The sequence below is a fragment of the Capsicum annuum genome, chromosome 1 (genome assembly GCF_002878395.1).
Source record: "Capsicum annuum cultivar UCD-10X-F1 chromosome 1, UCD10Xv1.1, whole genome shotgun sequence".
NCBI lineage: Eukaryota > Viridiplantae > Streptophyta > Magnoliopsida > Solanales > Solanaceae > Capsicum > Capsicum annuum.
In genome coordinates this window covers 236,460,539-236,482,624 of record NC_061111.1, presented here as the reverse complement: position 1 = coordinate 236,482,624, position 22,086 = coordinate 236,460,539, and the positions used below count along the sequence as shown (strand labels likewise).

The 22,086-nt window shown below is 30.7% G+C and overlaps 1 long non-coding RNA gene across 3 annotated transcripts; it reads right to left on the bottom strand.

Annotated features, from left to right (window-relative positions):
* Window positions 1–7,374: 7,374 nt before the first annotated feature.
* LOC107848172 lies at window positions 7,375–19,557 on the bottom strand. Of its 3 annotated transcripts, none has more exons than XR_007053785.1 (7): window positions 19,239–19,557; window positions 17,100–18,086; window positions 16,489–16,966; window positions 16,332–16,417; window positions 12,223–12,391; window positions 7,960–8,105; window positions 7,375–7,843 (listed from the first exon to the last, which is right to left on the bottom strand). It is a non-coding gene; the product is annotated as an uncharacterized LOC107848172 (long non-coding RNA). The 3 variants fall into 3 exon arrangements; XR_001667895.2 differs by having other exon boundaries at window positions 17,100–17,838; window positions 19,239–19,554; XR_007053784.1 differs by lacking the exon at window positions 12,223–12,391 and having other exon boundaries at window positions 17,100–17,838; window positions 19,239–19,554.
* Window positions 19,558–22,086: the final 2,529 nt, after the last annotated feature.

The following is a 22,086-nucleotide window of genomic DNA, read 5'->3' as shown; positions in this document are numbered from 1 at the left end:
GAAACTAAAGAAATAAATAAATGTATCAAATCATATTGTCCTCGAATCAATGAGGACTCACTATGTCTCTGCGACTGGAATGCTACCGCTACTGCTGGGCTGGAGCTCGTGTCTCAGAACCTATGGTGTAATATGAAAAGAAAACACCATAGCACAAATGCGTCAGTACAAGTGGAGTACTAAGTAGCTGAGGAAGGTAGGATGAATATAAAGGGTTTCATGCATGAACAACACTGACTGACTAATATGAACGTGGGAGTGCAAACACACATATATAGAAACTGGGACCGTGAATACATGATAGCATGACCTGTAAGCTAATACATGGTTTATTGATAATTGTCATGACTGATACTGAAACAGATAACATGGACGACTGTATCTGACAGTCCTGTATATACTGAAAACTGAAGAACACCCTGAGTTCTTTTATTGAAACTGATACTAAAACTGTGGGAAGTATTGTTTAACCGACATGCCCCATGTATGCCGTTATAGCTAAGCTGGGGTCCAATATCTACCCTGATTGGAGAGGTGTCAATACAGTGCCACGGGTAAGGACAGCCTGTGAGTGACCCTTATCTGGCAGGTACTCAATGAGAATGGTGGGAACCCTAAACTGACGGGTTAAGCCACCTCATCAACCCTAATCTGATGGGTTAAGATGTCTCAACCTACGCTGGCTATGTAGTTTTGGAACACAAGGATGACTACTAAGAATCACACCCTGAACTGGCGGGTGAGTTCCCATCCTTAGGTTCACTCGGTGCTAACCTCTACTCCCATATGGAGGGACTGGACATGAATAACTGACTGTGCATGACTTAATCTTACTGAATTCCATTGACTGGTGGAATGTTACTGATATCTGACAACTGACTAAGATCATGAGGTTTTCCTGAGTCACATGACTAACTAAAGTCTATAAAATCATAGCTTGAGTTCGGATATCGTGAAACATGACATGGCTTTAGGCACACAACTATAGTTTTTGGGTACAAGTACCCCCAGGACTCGATAGGAGGAAACTGACACACATAACATGACTTGATCACAAGATTTGAGTCCACAATTCACAATATCATAAGTAAGGCTTTCATAATAAGAATGATTCTCAACAAACTATCAAATGATCGGGAATGCACACAACATGTATATACTTGCATGGCTTCAATAACATGGTCATTCTATATCGCAATAATATCATGACCATCTCGTACAACTTCTTCAATTCAAGACAATAGCATAGGGATCACGTTGAACATAAACTTAAAACATGGAATAGTCATTTAGGACTTATTATGTCATAAAAGCATGATTTCTATTTCCTTAGGTATTTTCACAAACACCTTACATGCACATCTTAGGTATAGGTGGATTCATCAATATTACAAATATTCCACCACCAATTTCACATATTTATACATTAAATACCACCATATCCTCACAATAAACATACAAAGAGCCCATCTTAGGCATCATCAAACTCCAACCACATGAACATCAACCACCAACAACATAAACATCATAATAAAAAATTTAGAAGATGGTTTTTAAGCTTCATGGACGAAAGGAGTCCATGAATCAACTCACGCATACCTTAGAAAGAAGATTCTTGATGATTGACGGAGGAATTTCCTTGAAATCGGATCTTCAAGCTTAGTTACGCAACCCTAGTTGTTTTTCTCTTTTAGTGCTCTTGGATGATGAGCTTTGAGATGATAATAGGGTTATAATATGTTTAGAAGCTATATATTTCGTAGGGTTAAGTTTAGGGACGTGTAAGGAGTGTTAAAAGACTTAATTACCCTTAAAATAACTCAAAATAGAGTGTTTTTGGCACCTGTAACTAACTTAGGCGGCGCCCAAGTGATTGCCTAATCTAGGTTGGGCGGCGCCTAACCAATCTCCTATGTTTGGTTGGGCGGCGCCTAACCAATTGCCTATCCTTACTGTCTCTCACAAAAATGGGCATAACTTTTTGCTCGGGTATTGGGTTAAGGCAAAATTAGTATCATTGGAAAACTAATTTGATTCTATACAGTTTGGTGGCTCTAAATCAGCCAAAATACCACATTAACATCGATTTATACTCGTTCAAAGATGACCCTTGCAAAATCGAACACTAAAACTTGATGGATTCAAAAACTCTTAGCTTGTATTACCTTAAGTGACTCACATGAACATGCTTAGTGTTTCATAAGCTATCCTATCACTAGGATATTTATTGTAAGTCATGTACTCAAGTATGAATCACAGGATAGGAGATTTCATACGTAGGAATACTTATTCATTTCCTAGCTTAGAAACATGCGGGGTATTACAGTGTATGTAACTTTTGTTGCAAATAACAAGTGACTCATATAACTAGTGATTCATATAAGTGATATGAATAACTAACTATTATTGTAATTTTATATTTATATATATGGTGATTCATATTGGTGGTTAATAAAACTGGTTGTAATCATATAAATGGCGATTCATATTGATGATTCATATAAACAAATTGGAAATACAGGTTATTCATATGACTGGTGATGCATATAATTGGTGATTCATATAACTGAATTTTAATGTTGGTGATTAATGTAACTATTTTTTTAATGTTGGTGATTCATATAACTAGTTTTTTATGTTGGCGTTCATATAACTGATTTTTTATGTTGGTGATTAATGTAACTAGTGTTTCAAATAACCAATGATTCATATAACTGGTGATTCATATAAGTGTTGATTTATATAGTTGGTTATTCATATAACCTGTTTTTTATTTTGGTGATTAATGTAACTGTTGTTGCAAAAAACAAGTGATTCATATAACTATTGATTCATATAAGTGATACAAATAACTAATTAGTATTGTAAATGGATATTTATATATATGGTGATTCATATTTGTGATTAACATAATTGGATATTTATATAAATGGTAATTTATGTTGGTGATTCATATAAACAGGTTGGAATAACAGCTTATTCATATAACTAGTGATTCATATAACTGGTGATTTAGATAATTAAAAAGAATAACTTATTAAGTTCATATTAGTGATATATATTAATTGTTTATTCATTGGTTAATTGGCTCATTTTTTTCAATGAAGTAGTGATTCATATGGTATATGGTGATTCATATATAAACAAATTAACGTAACTTCATAGTAGCGATATATTTATTTGACGTGTATTTCAGTTATGTCTTGCTGTGCAAATCGCCGGAATGTAGTTGGGTATTCAAGGCGTCCTGTAAGCATGGTACTGATACATTTATAGTACGTACCTTCAACGATGAACATACCTGCTCAATAATGGATAGTGTTTGAGCAACAACATGCAACCATTTCCTTTGTAGCTGGAATAACAACTCCAAAGTTGGTGAACTACAAAAGAATAATCACCCCAAGCGACATTATTGAAGATATAAAAAGGGAACTTGGTTTGGACATAGATTACATGAAGGCGTGACGGGCTAAAGAACGTGCTTTAAAGATGTTGAGAGGGCGACTAACTGACGAATATAAGAAAATGCCTACCTACGTATACATGTTGAATTTGGTTTATCCTAATTCACATATAAGGATGCGTAAGTCTCCGGATAATCAGTTCATGTATCTATTCATAGCACTACAACCTTTTATTAGGAGATTTGGGTATTATAGGCCTGTTGTGGTAGTAGACGGTAGTCATATGAGAGGATCATATCAGGGAACATTCGTTTCAGCTAGCACACTTGATGGAGCAAGTATTGCATGTAGTGATTTAATTTTTTCTTACAAATGATGGTAATTGTTATATAACTTAGACATAACCATTGTTTGATATTATGTATAAAGACAAATATTGTCGCTTGCATATGGGGTTGTAGATTCTAAGAATAATTCATCCTGGATGTGGTTTTTCCAGCAATTCAAGTGTGCTTTCGGTTAGCACGATAATATGTGCGTTGTCTCTGATAGATATGAAAGCATAATCAAGGTGGTTAGTGTGGTCTATCTATGTATACCATATTTTACTTGTATTTGGTATCTTTGGAATAATGTCTGCACGAATTATAGAAAAAGTAAGGACAAGCTGACCGACGAGTTTTTTTTCCATGGCTAAAGCATATAAGTTGGATGATTTAGATGAGCTTATGTGTAAAGTAGGAAAGATTGACAATAGAGTTAAGGTATAATTGGAAAATGTTGGATTTGAAAAATGGTCACGAGTTCATGCTCCAATAAATAGGGGGAGGATGATGACTTCCAACATTGCAGATTGTATCAACTCTCGTCTTATTGAGGCTCGTGAACTGCCAATTTTAGATTTTCTTGAATAGGTCAAATCTTATTTGGTGTGTAGAATCAAAAAGATAGAGACTGATCTAGCTTTCTTTCTAAAAAGTCATTGGGAGGTCGGTTTCAACAAATTCTTCAATTGAACGAGGCAAAGTTATCACGTATGATGGTAAGTCAAAATAATAATCAGTATACTATAACTAAGTTAGTTTGCAGATTTTTTTTAACATTTTGATAATAGATGTATCAAAGTGATACATCTGGGAGTCATATGTATCACTTTGATACATATGTTGAAATATGCTTCCACTTGAAATCTTGTTCTTTATATTTAATTAATCTGGGTTTTTTATGGTTCATACATTATGTTGACTTACATAAAACTTTATAGAGTAATATTTTCAGATTAGGAAATCAACTAACTACATATACGGTGTGTATGAAGAAGGAAGAAAATACATTATTTGGTTGGATAATAGAACTTGAAACTCTGATAGATTTCAGCTTGATTAGATACCATACGCGCATACTATTGCTGTTTTGAAAATAAAACATGTAAAGGAAATGAAGCCATACTACTCAGATTACGACAAGAAGGAGGCATTGGTGAAGATTTATGAAATGTCATTTTGTCCAATGCCCGATAAACGAGACTGACATGTACCACCGGAGGTGTTAGAAGATGTGATTTTGCCTCCAAAATATAAATGCCCACCAGGAAGACCCAAGAAAGGTAGAAAAAAGAAAAGCAGTGAAAAGTTTTCATCGACATCAAATCATTGTGGCAAGTGTGGGTATGAAGGCTACAACAAACGTACTGCAACTACTTTCCAAAAGAGATGTGACATTTTATCTTTAATGTTTAATCAGACATGTTTACTTAGTTCAAAATTTTGAATTGAATAATCTATATATATATCTATATCTATATATTATTAATAACAGAGGATGCAACTCTCTCATTCACTCAAATGACATAATTTAATTCGTCCAAGTGGCAGAAATTAAAATATCCCTTTTAGTTATTTTAATTATAATTTTTTTTTTAAATTAAAATAGTTAATTTTTAAAGAATAACTAAACTAATAATTTTTTTTTGAACTTTTGTCAACTTCTATAAACTACCATCATATATAATACTCATCTGCATTGAATTGAAAATACAGAAATATGTTAGAAATTCATTTTTATATTATCTTTTAAAAGTTTTGTTTCCACACAGATAAATATAATTAAATATCATTTATAGCGTAAATTCTTTTATTTCAGTAAGTACTAAGGTTGCTAATATGTAAACTAATTTATAGATACTTCTTTTATTTCAATAAGTTACCAGTTTAATTATAACTCTTTTATCATCTTATTTATCCATGGCTGCCCTGTGGTTTCCTACGTATTACAAAACTGCATTCCTTCTTATCCTCAATTTTTAACTGCCCATATTTTTCTTCCCCTTCATCTATAAATTCAATTCATATTCTATTGAAACCACTGATTCCTTCATAAACTTCAAATCTTTCAATCCTTACCACAATTTGCATAGACCTTTATACTTAACTACTTAAATTCATTTAATCCTTACCACAATCTACATAGACTTTCATACTCTATAAAAAATGCCAGACTTCATAAACGACATAACAATCACAAAAATGAATTGGAAGTTAAAAGTCTTGGTTGTTCGGCTTTGGGAAGTGAAAGATCGCTTTAATCCCGACTCTGTTTACTCAATTGAAATGGTACTTCAGGATAAAAAGGTATAATTATTTTTTTACAATTGTTCATATTTTTTTTTACACAGAATGTTTCTCTTTATTAGAACCTTATTCTACTATTCCAAAATGTTACAATTTCTTTATGTTTACAATTTCTCTTTGTTTTTCTCTGTTTTGAGGGTGATAGGATATAGGCTTCTATTAGCTGTTCTGTGCTTAAACAATTTAAATCAGAAATCAAAGAGCATGGATTATATTTTATGCCGAACTTTATTGTCTACAAAAATACTTTCAAGTTTCGGGCCACAATTAATAAATTGAAGCTTAATTTTACTCTAAGATCATGTGTAACTGAAGTTACACTTTCTGATCCGTCTTTTCCATTGAAGTAGTTTCACTTCCGGCCTTTCACATATTTGAAAAATAAGATTTCTGTTGACGAAACAAAATTATTTGGTAAGAAATTAACTACCCTTACTTTTTTCATATTTACGAATATAGTGATACTAATATAACATATTTTGATTTTTTAGATGTCATTGGGGAAATTATAAATTTCGGTCAGATACAAACTCACAATATGGGAGGCAATTCTAGAAAGTTCATTAATATCGATCTAGCAGATGATGAGTAAGAAAACACACTCTTTGAGTATTTATCTAATTATATTGTCATTTTTACATTATTTTTTAAAAATATTTCTCAGATTTAATAGGATATATGAAGCCATCATTTGTTGCATTTAAATGACTTTTGTCATATTATTTCTGTACTTTAGCATATAAATAGTAATCTAGATAATTGTTAGATATTGTGGATTTATAAGTTTTTTAATCTTATTACGTTTATTAACTCTTGAAAAATAAATGTATCTCTTGAAAAATAAATGTATGTTCTCACCTATGCAAATTGTGTTTCACATCTTAAGAATTTCTCTCACTTTGTACAAAAGGGCATAAGTACAGAAAGTAATATTTATAATAAACTTTAATTTGTACCTGTTAATCACCGTTAATTCTCTAACAGACCCATAGAAAGTAGCATTCAAGACTAATCATTTCAAAATTTCCAGCTTAGCACCATTTCTTAAAGCCTTCATGGTAGTTGACAAATTAAAAGAAAATGAAATTAATGTGGAGTAGACAATTGTTCATTCATGTAAAATATGCTACTATAACCTGTAAATTTTCATGATAGGCACAATATAATAAATATATGTAGGTTTGAACCAAATCTTGGATTTCCTATAGCTAGAAAAATAAAAGTAAATTATTGATTTATAGTAGTCAATTATTTCAGCTATTGCTTCCCTCTGAAACTTATCACTGGGGAAGTTCTAACAAATAACTAGTACTGAAGCAAAGAAAGAGTGGGGTATGTGGCTGCCAATGACAATAGAGGAACTTGCAACTCTTTTCAATGTTTGATACCACATGAGCTATCACATAATTTTGGGGGCCAACAATGGCCATAGTATCCATCTCCATTAAGTGGCTAGATGCTATAGAAAATGAAACTATTTACAAAAAACTCAAATTGTACAAAAGAAATTTTGAAACAGTGGAAATGATGTCCGCAAACGCTACAAAATTATAGATATTGCAAGGTGTTTTCCCTGGAGTATTCCAAGAAATCAAGTGGAATTTTGGTTGATTAAGAAATCAAGAAATCAACTGAGACAAGACAAGCATGATGCACAATATTTTGGTTGATCATGACAACTCATTGGAAAATGAAAACTGGGAGCTATTTGTTAGTTCAACCACAGTTATAGCAGATAGCTTGGGGGTAATATCCATTCATTACTTTATCCTACTCCATGTTTTTTGCACTATCTTTGTTGGTATCCTTCAAAAAATGATGCAACATCCGTGTCAGATCAATCAAAAGTGCATTACTTTTTAGGGATCAGACATAGGTTCTATGACATAGATTTTATCAAGTACTAATAGCAGTGGGCTTACCAGTTGACCCTCATTCCTGCTTTGAGAGTATCAGTCTTAACAATTTCAATCAAAATATCGATCGTGTGAATTTTATCAATGACTGCTGAAGTTATCAATCTTGCATGCCGGTACAGCTTTTCATCATTAAATTCAGGGTAATGTTCCTGAGAGAAAAAAATTAGATTTTTAAGCAAAAGTTCTTTTAGATATATATAAATTTATTCAGACCAAAAGTATGACACAGTAAACAGAAATATACAGAAATATTGGTCCTTTCAAATGATTATTAAGCTGAGAGTTATTTCCTATCTCTACATATTGAATTCACTCATCTCATTATTTTAAAAATAATAATGTTTTTATTTTGTCTCTGCAGCAGACCATGGATATATATATTTCGTCAGACTAAAAAGTTTTTTATTTTAAAAATAAAATATTGAATCCACTCATTAACGTACAACTATTTATCAGCCTGCTTTAATATGATTAGACAACCACAATTCAACATCTATTCTATATCATGACTTTTCTATTATGCAAAATTATTATTAGTTCATTAATAATTTTAATTGTAGTAAAATAAATAATTTACATAAACTATAACATTCAAATCTTCTGATTAACATAATTTATCAAGTATACTTTGTAACCACCCACATAATTTTTCAACTGTTATTTCAACCACTCTGTTTTTTTTCAACTGCTATTTTTTTTAATCAATACTACTCTATACCTTATCATACCAAACTCAGATTCGATGTATATTAATATGGATAAAGATAAGAAACTTGCAAGGAAGAATAGGATAAGTATACGGCAACAGAAACGGACTAAATATTCCTCTAACAATAATGGTATGATCTTTATCAATATTTGTTGTTTTTTCTTATTTTCTTTAATTTATGCCATACATAAGAGACAAAGATGTACATTAAATATTACTTTTATATAATTTCAACATAACTATCTACATACAGGAATTCTGTTAAAAATGTATATTTCAGGAATTATAAACCGTACTACAAAATTTATCAAGTATACTCTGTAACCACTCTGTCATTTCAACTGCTCAACAGAATTTTTCAACCACTCAATTTTATTCAACTGCTATATTTTTATCAATATTACTCTATATCTTATCATAAAATACTCAGATTCTATGCATATTAATACGGACAAAGATAAGAAACTTGCAAACTCAGATTCTATGCATATTTATATGGACAAAAATAAGAAACTTGCATGGAAGAATAGAATAAGTATACACAAACAGAAATAGACTAAATATTCCTCTAACAACAATGGTATGATCTTTATCAATATTTGTCGTTTTCTCTTATTTTCTTTAATTTATGCCATACATAAGAGATAAAGATGTACATTAAATATTACTTTTATATATTTTCAACATAATTACGTACATACATGAATTCTGTTAAAAATGTATGTTTAAGGAATTATAAACTATACCATAATGTTTTTCTCACTGAATTATTAGGCCTGTAAATGCCTAAGATAATTTAATTTGCTAATTAAACAAATTTCACAAGATACTTCCTTAATTATAATTTACTAACAAAAATAACTGATCATTTAAACATACAAAAGATACCGACATATATGTCAGTGGATACAATGATAATAAACTCGAAAAAAACAGAGTAACATGCATATTACATTTCCTTAATATATTAATTGACATTAACCCTTTTAAATGTATAATAATATATATTCTAATTTTATTGATTCTACCATTTTCAAAGGAAATGTTTTGGCTAAAGGAAAAGGAAAAAAGCCTTTAACAGATAAAACATATCATCATAGTTCCTATGCATCACATATTACATCCATGAAGAGTTTAGATCATGCTACTACATTGCAACGACAGTACCATTATCTAACACAAGTACATGATATGCGATATTTGGCATCGACTTCAAGTGCGCAAGCCAAATCATATTTTTCAAGGTATAATTGAGCTACCTTTACTACAAGATTACTAAAATTAATATTATTTAATAAAAATACTAAAATACTGAATATATTCTTTTACAACATATGAATTGCAGATGAAGGTGTCAGTAGTGATAGTTATGTACCAGGTTTGTCTTTACTAATTAATATTTTTGCCATACATATTCTTAAATTATGATAAAAATATGATTGAATTGTTTGAATTCTTAAAATAATGTTATCTCAATACAAGTTCAGAATATAATAATATGGGTCAAGATGAAGATGAGTATGAAGGTATGTCTTGAATCAAACAATAAAAATATATTCACAAACAAATACTATTTATATAAAATGTATTTCTTTGATTCTAATATTTTACTTTATAGAGGTTAATGAAGGATATGCAAGTATTGATAACAAAGTTATGTCTATTTCATATTATCCTTTATAAGCAAAAATTAATCTGAATAAAACTTAACAGTTCAAACAATTTTATATTTGTCTATATTTTTAACAGATTACTGGGATATAGGAGATCCAACTTATGAATGTGAGCATTGTGGTGCTTACTTTTGGTATTAAGAAAGGATCAACAAGAAATTAAAATCTAAAAGACCAGAATTCTCTTTGTGCTGTCTTCATGGTAAGATAAAATTAGCAAAATCAAAAGTCTCCTTCAATTTTAAAACAGTTATTATTTGGATCAGTTAACAATTTTTTTTTCCAATATTAAATAATACTAACAAATATAAGAATCATATCAATTTATGCAATTTTAATTATGCAGGTCCAAAAAGTAAACTGTTCAGAGATAATATTAGAACTTACAATTCTATATTCTCCTTTACGTCAATGGAAGGAAAAGTTGATGATTTTATTAATCAAAAAAGGGGACCAAAAACATTCAAACTTTCTGGACAAAACTATCATCAAATTGGTAGTTTATTGCCCCCCAATGATCCACTCCAAAATTTGCACAATTATATATTTATGATATAGAAAATGAAGTGCAGAATAGAATTCAAGCTTTAAGGTTAGTATTGAATAGTTTCTTTTTTACAAAATTTATGAATACTCTAATAAAATAACTAACATGAAATAATTTTATACCATCTATTTTTGTGCAATCGGGGTGAAAGCATAAAACATTTTCATGCTGAAATTGTTCATGATTTGAAGAAAATGCTTGATGAGTAAAATACTTTGACAAAATCATTTAGAATGGTAAGAGATAGATTTTAAGAATATATTTACTCTAATGTTAGACTCAGACTGATAGGAAAGCGAAACTATGATGGCAGAAGATACAATTTACCATTTGTTTCAGAGGTTGCAGCTTTAGTGGTTGGAGATTTTAAAGTATCAAGATGTGATAGAGATATTGTTCTTGAAACCCAAACTGGACAACCTTAAAGTATTAATGAGTTGAATATTGCATATTTAGATCTACAATATCCATTACTTTTTTCATATGGTGAAGATGGATAGAGAGAGGACATTCTTTTAAATGGAAAAGATGAATAAAGCCAGGGAAGAAAATTTGTTAGCATGCGTGAATTTTTTTCATACAAAATTCAAGAGAGGAATGATGAAGTACCAACAATTGTAAATGCAAAGAGATTGTTCCAACAATTCTTGGTAGATGCATTTACAATGATTGAATCATCCAGGTTGAAGTATATTAGAACTCATCAAAAACAATTGCGTGTTGCAATGTATAAAGGATTAGAAGATGCTGCTTTACATTGAGAGATAAATCATTCTTCTCATGTTAAAAGGATAATTTTATCATCAAGTTTCACAGGAGGTGCAAGATACATGATTCAAAATTATCAAGATGCTATGGCAATTTGCAAATGGGCTGGATATCCAGATCTTTTCAGTACATTTACTTGCAATCCAAAGTGGACTGAGATAATCAGATTCTTAAAGATTAGAGTCTTACAACCAGAGGATCGTCCGAATATTATATCTAGGGTGTTCAAAATGAAGTTAGATCATTTAATAAAGGATTTAAAAGAGAAGCAAATATTTGGAGCAGTTAAATAAGGTATAGAATACCTTTTTCATGATAATCACTTTTACAATAATAAATTTTAATCATGGGACATGTATTACTTAGTACATAAACTATTAATCTTTGTTTACAAGTTCTTATTACTAAGAATTTTCATTATTTTATTCATATATCCTGAAATTAAATGACTAGATTATCTTACATTTCTAATTCTAACTATATGTGGTGTTGTATTATTTAAAATTATATATAATGTATTATTTTTTGTGCAGTGATATATACTATTTAATTCCAAAAAAGAGGGTTACCTCATGCACACATATTGTTGTTTCTTCATAATAAATGCCCAAATGTGAGAGACATTGATCAAATAATTTTAGTTGAAATCTCGGATGAAAATGTTAATCCTGATTATTACAAGGCTGTGGAAAAATTCATGATGCATGGCCAGTGCGATTTTGCTAGAAAAACATCTCCCTGCATGCATAATGGTCAATGTTCAAAACATTTTCCAAAGAAGTTTGTAGTAAATACTACAATTGATGAAGATAGATATCTAATTTATAGAAGAAGGGAGGATGGAAGAACTATTGAGAGAGAGGGTATTTATTTAGATAACAGGTATATGGTGCCACACAATAGATATTTTCTACTGAAATATGGTGCACATATTAATGTTGAATGATGCAATCAAGAAAAATCGATAAAGTACTTATTTAAGTACATAAATAAGGGAAATGATCGTGTAACAGAAGCATTTTCACAAAGTGTGCATGAGAAAGATTCAACACATGTATTATGATTGTCGCTATATTTCTTCCTGTGAAGCAGTTTGGAGAATTTTTGGATTCCCAATTCACCATAGAGAACCTCCCGTAGAAAGGCTTTCATTTCATCTACCTAATGAACAATTAGTTATTTTTCCTGATAATGATCCAATTGATTATGTTGTCAGTAAACCAAGTGTAAGGAAATCATAATTTTTAAGTTGATTTGAGGCAAATAAGTCAAATGAAGAAGCAAGAGAATTAACTTATGCAGAATTTCCTCTAAAATTTGTTTGGAATAAAATTACAAAAGAATGGAAAAAAAAGAGATAATTCTGCTTTTTCTATTGGTAGAATTTTTTTTTGTTCCACCTGGAAGTAGAGAGCTATATTATCTTAGGATGTTATTGAATATCATTAAAGGTCCAAAGTGCTATGAGGATCTACGCACAGTCAATAATCACATTCATCTAACTTTTAGAGATGTGTGTTATGCATTGGGTTTATTAGACGATGACAAAGAATACGTGGATGCTATAATTGAGGCAAGTAACTGGGGAATGCCATCTTATTTAAGGCAGTTATTTGTTATACTATTATTATCAAATTCAATGTCTAGGCCAAAATTTGTTGGGGAAAAAACATGGATTTTACTATCAGATGACATCTAGCATGAAGTAAGAAGAAATATGGAAAATCCAGGTACCCATCTAAAATTTCTATATATTTCAATAGTATATTCATTTTATACTGTAAAAACTTTTAATCATTTTGATTTATAAGACAAAATCCTTTATAATAGAATATTAAGATTTTCTAACTATCATAAGGCTTAACTAATAACACATACCTTGAACATAACAATATTAGTAATCTATTTATATGTTACCTATATATTTATGTTATAATTAGCTTTTATATTTATAGGTTACTATCTATTAAAGAAAAATATTTTTTGAATAATTGTTCATTTTACAGTAGCTGAGCTAACATATGATGTTGGATGTGTGGTTTTACTAGGGCTGAAATGAGGATGTTGCGTTGGATGTGTGGTTTTACTAGGGCTGACAGGATTAGGAATGAAATTATTCGGGAGAAGGTGGGAGTGGTGTCGGTGGAGGATAAAATGCGGGAAGTGAGGTTGAGATGGTTTGGCCATGTGCTAGGGAGGGGTACGGATGCCCCGGTTTGTAGGTGTGAGAGGTTGGCCTTGGATGGTTTCAAGCGGGGTAGGGGTAGACCTAAGAAATATGGGAGGGAAGTGATTAGACGTGACATGGAGCAGTTATAGTTGACTGAGGACATGACCCTGGCTGGGAAGGTATGGAGGAAAAACATTAGGATAGAGGGTTAAGGTGGGTGGATGAGTGGTAGTCAGTAGGTCGGAGGGCTTGGGTGTCTTTTGTTTATCAGTGTTGCATATTTTTGTAGATGGCGTATCTATGTTTTTTATCGTGTTCCATACTTTTAATGTTTTTATATACTGTCCTTTGTCTTGAGCAGGGGGTCTATCAGAAATAGGCTCTCTACTTCGTTAGAGGTAGTGGTATGGTCTGTGTACACTCTACCTTCCCCAGACCCCATGATGTGGGAATCTACTGGGTTTTTTGTTGTTGTTGTTGTTGTTGTTTGAGCTAACATATGATGAACTGAAAATCGGTGTTTGCAAAAATTGGAAAATTTGTTAAAAGATTGTGGAAGAACCTTTCAAGATTTTCCAACAATAGCCACACCAATTTATAATGCGGAACAAGTAGACATAACCAATAGACTCATCCTAGATGAATTGCATTATGATAAAGGCTCTTTGACTAAGGAACATTCAGAATTGCTGAGTAAATTAACAGTGGAGCAAAAGACTATTTATGACAAAATTTTAACAGCAGTGGAACAAAACAATGGAGGATTTTTTTTCGTATGGTCATGGAGGAACCAAAAAGATATTTATTTGGAAAACTTTGTCTTTGGCAATAAGATCTAAAGGACAAATTTTTTTAATAGTTGCATCAAGTGGCATTGCATCACTTTTACTACCTGGAGGTAGAACAGCTCATTCAAGATTTATGATTCCACTAAATGCTACTGAAGAGTCAACATGTAATATAAAACAGGGCAGTCATCTTGCAAGTTTAATTGTGAAGACAAAGTTAATTATTTGGGATGAGGCACCTATGATGCATAGATATTGTTTTGAAGCCCTTGACAAAACTCTAAGAGATATTCTTAGATTTGAAGATGTATCTAATTTGGACAAACCATTTGGAGGAAAAACAGTTGTTCTTGGTGGGGACTTTAGGCAAATTCTACCAGTCATTGTAACAGACAAGATATAGATAATGCTATGCTTAATTCTTCTTATTTGTGGGCTAACTAACAATTACTAAAGTTAACACAAAATATGAGGCTACAAGGTAATCATGTAAGTCCACAGATGTAAGTCCACAGTTTACTGATCTAAGCGAATTTGCTGATTGGATTTTAGAGATTGAGGATGGTAGAATTGGTAATTCAGTTTATGGAATAGAAAAGTCTAAATACCTGATGCTCTTCTTACTCATAATTCAGACAACCCAATTTCTACCATTGTGGAAAACACATATCCTGATTATTTATATCACTACAGTGATATGAAATACCTATAAAATAGAGGAATTCTTTCTCCTACTCTTGACATGGTAGAATCTATCAATGAACACATGATTTCACTTAATCATAGTGAAGGAACTACCATTTTCAGTTCTGACAAAATCTATATGTTAGAAGACACAATTACAGGTTTATATCAGGTACATACACCTGACTTTCTAAGCACTATAAAGTGTTCTGGAATACCAAATCATACTATCACTTTAAAAGTTGGTGTACCAGTGATGTTATTGAGAAATATAGATCAATCTTCGGGACTATGTAATGGAACAAGATTAATTATCACTCGAGTAGAAAATTAGGTTATTGAAGTAAAAGTTTTATCAGGAAATTTGACTGGACAAAAAGTGTTCATACCAAGAATGACATTGACTCCATCTGATGTAAGAATACCTTTTAAGTTCCAACGAAGACAATTTCCAATAGTTGTTTCTTTTGCCATGACTATCAATAAGAGCCACGGACAATCTTTATCCCATGTTGGAATATATTTGAAGAAACCTATTTTTACACATGGCCAGCTCTATGTTGCACTTTCACGGGTAACAAGAAGGTAGGGATTAAAGATTTTGACATATGTTGATGAAGGAGAAATTTCAAATGAAGCAACTAATGTAGTGTTTAAAGAAGTTTATTGTAATTTGAGTGTAGATTGAAGCTAATCTGATCCAAAGTGCAAAACAGGGTCAACAATATCATCAATTTGTTGAGAGTTAGACTTAGCTTTTTTTTTTTCAAATAGATAATAAAAGTTCTTTGTTGTTGCAACAAGTATATTAGCAGAAAGGTAGATATTATGTAAGTTATTTATGACTGTCTACCCTTTTTGATTATTCTCTTTGTACGTTTTATTCAAGTATTTAGTAAAGATTCTAAGGATATCACATTCATAATTTAAGGTAAATGTAATGCAATATGAAACTATAATGATAACCTCCACACAAGTTTGCTTTTAGTGAAGCATTTCACAGGATGTTAATTCAATGTTGAAAATTAAGACATACCTTGATTTTCTCAGATGATGCCCGTTCCGTCAAAATATCTGCCTCTACACAAACTACTGCTACTAAAGAGGAATTAAAGATATCACCTGCGATGATACAACAATAAGTGATGAACATTGTTTAATGATTCCACAAAAAAATTGTATTATCTGCTCACCATAGACATAGCATTGTGCAACAACTCTGCATTAAGCATAAAATTCTCAATTTTCTGAGGAGCAATGTATTCAACCTGTGCCAACTTTAATAATACCAAACGTTACACCACATGCTGCTCGTGCACCTATAGAGAATATGATCATCCAAGAAATCGCTACGGGAAGTGTGTTACCCCTTCCAAGAAGTAAACAGAAAACTCCACCAACTATTTGTAATATTCATAGGATCCATATTCCACCTCTCATCCCAAAATGTTTGGCTGCAAAATCTGATGTCCATCCTCCAAAAGGTCGCGCTAATAGGTTAGCCATACTAAACGTTGAAGAGATGATTCCAGCCGTGTGAAGCTTCAAATCAAATCTGTCAAAGTAGTGCTCAGTAATCACAGTATCTGTAGTCAATTCAACTCCCATGGAGTATCCCTAGAGAAAGACAAAGATCCATGTCCTGTAATTTGTTGCAGTATACCACAATATCTATGAAAAGACAAATGAAATATTATATCATCAGTTAAATAAAACTGTTAGAGATATACAATTAATATGTCCTCGACCCATTCTTAGATATGATGATCTGAACATCTTTCTGCGAACGTTAAACAGTACTCACCTTGGATTACTTATCTTTACTAACATCACCTTTCTTCTCTAAAGAAGCCAGCTTACCATCAGGAAAGTCTTGACCAAGAGTTAAAACCAAAATTCCCATAATAACATGAAGCCAACTAGGAATAAATAACCCTATTCTTCGAGCAGTAAACGGAGTTTCCCCAGTTCTATAAATTATATCATAGATCAAAGGAATAAGGAGTTGAGTAGCACCACCACCCATATTTCTCCATCCAGTAGCCGTCCCATTAACAAACCCAATTACCCAACTTTAATATATTATTATTCTTTCTGTCCTCAATAAGAATTTAGAACATTCAACCCTGGAAGACAAGCTAAGCTGATAAAATTATATGTTCTAAATTTAAAAATGGGCAAATTAATGTTAAGAACAATGTAACTATATCATTGTACAATTTAATATATAGCGGTGGGGAAGGAACAAGTTATTTTGTATCTCAAATTAAAAATATCTAATGATGTCTCTCTTAATTATGTCAAATAGATTCTACTTTTCAATAATCTTCAAGTTGCCTCCAGGTGACCATAATCCAATAACACCAGTAATCATCCAATAGTCATCATCAGTTACCTCCTTCCTGTTAACTACTAGGTCAATTACCAAACCCGATGAAAGGGACCAATGACATAAGCCAGTAATGCATGTGAATTATTGCAACTGATAAACCATGAGACTTAATAGTATGTCCACATCCACGCTCAATTCCATTTGAATTGCACTACATCATATAAACCAAAATATTAATGTGTTGTTGCAAAATCAGAATGACTAAGAACTTCACTTAGAATCACACAACATAATCATCAGAAATGGGAATATGACGGCAACAAAATCTAAGAAAACAACAACATATATAGTACAGTCTCACAAAATGGAGTCTCGAAAAGGTAGAGTGTACACAATCGTTACCCATATTTCAAAGTTGTGAGTTTTTTCCTGTAGACCCTCAACTAAAGGAAAACAATCCTAAGAAGTTTCGAGAAAAGTTATGGGAGTACAAAAGAAAGCAGATAATTATCCAAAGGATCAGATAGTAACAAAAAATAAACTACAACAAAACAATACGATAATTTAGGTAAAAGAAACCGAAGGACAAGAAACTACAATGTTACATGAACAAAGATCGAATAAATCTCAAGATTCACTACAAAACTCGAGTATCACAGCACAAAAAATGATACTGTGAATTGCAAATCTAAACCTTGTTCAGTAGAATCAGAATATAATTGATATATAAATAACATATATAAACATTACTGTTTTGTACAGAATAAAAACACAATACTAGAAAGTTTTGCAGATCAATTCTACTATTTTCATTAGAATCAAAACCACATGGAAAATTAAATCAACATGGATGATTACCAAGCTAATCAAAACACCAGCAGTCACAACAATAACAAGAAAGCAAACCCCAATTAACAGCACATTACAGCACATTAGACCCTTATAGATATAAATTACATAATATCTACCATAGATTCTTCAATACAAAATAGAAAAGTACAACACATGCCTGAAAAATCTTTAAACACATCAAATTTTGGTAACTTAACCATGTCGTTCGAGCTTATAATGATCATTTTCAGCTGGATCAAGCTCAGATCTCATTTGCATGTTCAAATCGAAAATGAAAAAAAATAAATAAGGAAGAAAATGGCTTATTCGATATTGCTAAGACCACAATAACAGGTTAGATGAATTCTCTATTTTAATTCAAATTTTTTGTTCCATTCTATATTTTTATCAGCTTAGATGCATCAGATCTCCAATTTCACATGCATGCACGAATTAAAGAGGAAAAAAATATCTTGCAGTGATAAAAGAGCATACCAAACATTATAAAGACCACAAAATCTGACATAAAAGAAGATTATTTTCCAACATCTACTACAAATTCAACAACATAAATCATAGATTTCAATTGCATGATCAAATTAAAATTAAAAAATCACAAAAAGAGGAGAATTTGCCAGACTTTACAGAGACCATAAATCAGTTACTAACGAATGACTGGATTTTATTTTTCGACATCTGCAACTAATTCAACAAGTAATAAACCATAGATTTCACTTCAATGTTCAAATCTAGAAAGATCACCTTAACAGGAGAACTTACCAGACATTATGGAGTCTGCTATCACATACCGAACGACATAAATGGTGATTATTTTCACCGATCTATAGAAACTTAACAATAAACAGCTTAGATTGATTCAAAGAACCAAAATAAACAAGTCGAAATACTTCAATATAACTTAGAAGAAAGAAAATTCTTAGATCTTTCAGCTACCATTTTTTGTTCCAAATGAGTAAGTACATTTTTGTTAAAAATTATCTTACAATATGGAGTTTCCAAATTGTGATGAAAGTGAATAGAAAACTTTTTGGACAAAAAGAAACGCTGACAAGGTACTTTCCCAAGTCTAGAAAAATCTATACGAATATAATCTTTTTTTTAATATATTTTGTCTTTTGGACTGGACTTTTTTATAAATTTTATATATGTATATGGTCTGGGCTTTATATATTACTTTTAGATCAATTTAACTTATATGTAACATTTCTTGAAGAAGAAAAAACATTTAATATATTATTTCTTTTAACAAAATAATAAGCACTCACCTGTAGCTCTTTATTATTTAATCTAATTTTTTAGCTTTACCATTCTTTAACCTTTTTCTAGATTTTTTTTTCAATTGCTTAATCATAAAATTATAAAAATATATATTATAACATTCAATAAAAAATACTAAAATTTATAAATAACTAATGTAAGAATAATTTAATATTGATTAAAAATAAATAAATGTCAATGAACATAGAAATATTAAATATTTATTTCATATGTTAAATATATGCATATTTATGTCATAATTATAAATAATTTTATCCATTTATATCACTCGTTTTAAAAATACTTCATTTTATTTCATACATTAAATATATGCATATTTATTTCATAATTATAAATAATTTTATCCATTTATTGCACTCCTTTTAAAAATACTTAATTTTTACTTTTCTATTTAATGGTATTTTTAATGTCCTAAATGACTACAAAAAAAATGAATAAGAATATAATGACTATTTAAATGTCAAATAATTTCAAATCCACATTTTAATTACATCCATTCCCCTATTTTTCTAAATCAAATAACAATTTCTTAATCAAATACAAATAATTTAATTCCATTATACTAAAACTAAATGAACAATTACTTTTAAAACTAGAATAAGTTATTGAAATATATAACTATTTAAAATACTACACTATTTGCCCGTGCATCACGCGGGTACGTATACTAGTTTGAGTTAATTACTCAAAAATTCGATGCTTGATATATTCCATTTACAATTGGAAAAGATATGTGTTTTTAAAATTATCACTTATAATTCATTAGTACTATTATCTTATGCAGATAAGTTAGAGTTAATGAGGAATGCTAGTGATACATTTCCTAAATGAAATTATAAAATGATACATACTACTATTTAATCTCATCAGGTTAATTGTTGTTACATTTTAATCATATTGTTTTCAATTGATACATATTAAAAAACTTAATATTGTTATGTGGTTTATATAAATCATTTGTGTAAAATTAGTTGTTTCATATTTGTAATTAACATTAACATGTTAATTGGTGATACATTTTCATCATTTTAGTTACTGTTTATTCAGTTCCAATGACTTTTAACTAGTGATTCATTTTAAGAATATAAATGGTTATTCTTGAAACTGGAGATTCATAGGATTACTGAATATAAATGGCGATAAAAGAATACAACTTAACATATTAAGTTGTATTTGGTGATTCATATAAAAACATGTTAAGAATATAAATGACGATTCATATGGTATTTGGAGATACATATTCAAAACCATAATATTGTTATGTGTTCATACAAATCATTCATGTAAAAGTAGTTAATTCATATTAGAAATTAAAATTAACATGTTAATTGGTGATCCGTCTTCAACATATTGGTTACAGTTTATTCAGGTTTAATCATTTTTAACTGGTGATTTATTTTAACCATTTGAAAAATGGCGATTCATATAATTTGTGATTTATTTAACCGATTATTCATGAAAGTGGAGATTCATATGATTACAGATTAAAAATGGTGATAACAACATACAAGTTATAAAGTTGTATTTGGTGATTCATGTAAAAACTATTAAGTAATATAAATGGTGATTCATATGGTATTTGGTGATACATATTAGATCACTTCTGATTGTTAACAAAAAATTGACACTACAAGCTAATAGATAAAACTAAAAATTTGTGATAGATTATGTAAGTTAAACTGCCCACAGAAGTACTAATACCATATCTGCTTCTAAGATAAAATGTCATGACACTTTATACAAAATAACACGGTGTCATGACATATCCAAAAATCCCCAAACATAAAATAATCGAAAAATCAGAATTCCACAAACATAAGAAACCAATATCCTTTTGTCACACAATAAATGCTAGAAAACTACGTTTCAACATCAATCATCTCTGTATTCTCAGATCGAATGAAGGTGCGTTTAGGCCTAGACGGATCTTGGTTGTCACTAACATATCCGGTGCATGCCTTGTTCACACCATAGTCCCATAGCAAGGATGCGTATCTTGTACGATATTTTTTTTGAATCAAACTATGAAGATGGTATTTGATGCCCATCACTTAAAAATTTAGCATATGCTGCAACAAACAAGCCACAATTCCTGGAAAATAGAAAAGTAGGTATTTTATGTGTTGCCGTGATCTCTTACGTAAAATAATATATTCAAAAGAATAAATGATACATACAAAGTGACGGTTGATTGTTGCACAATTCCATCAACAATGTGAATATCGAATGCATGCTGGTCCGTCTTTTCCTTATATGCGTCTAGAAGTGACCAGTCTGTGCGATTCTTTTTCTAAAAAAAATTAGATATTGTCAAATAAGTTGACCACAT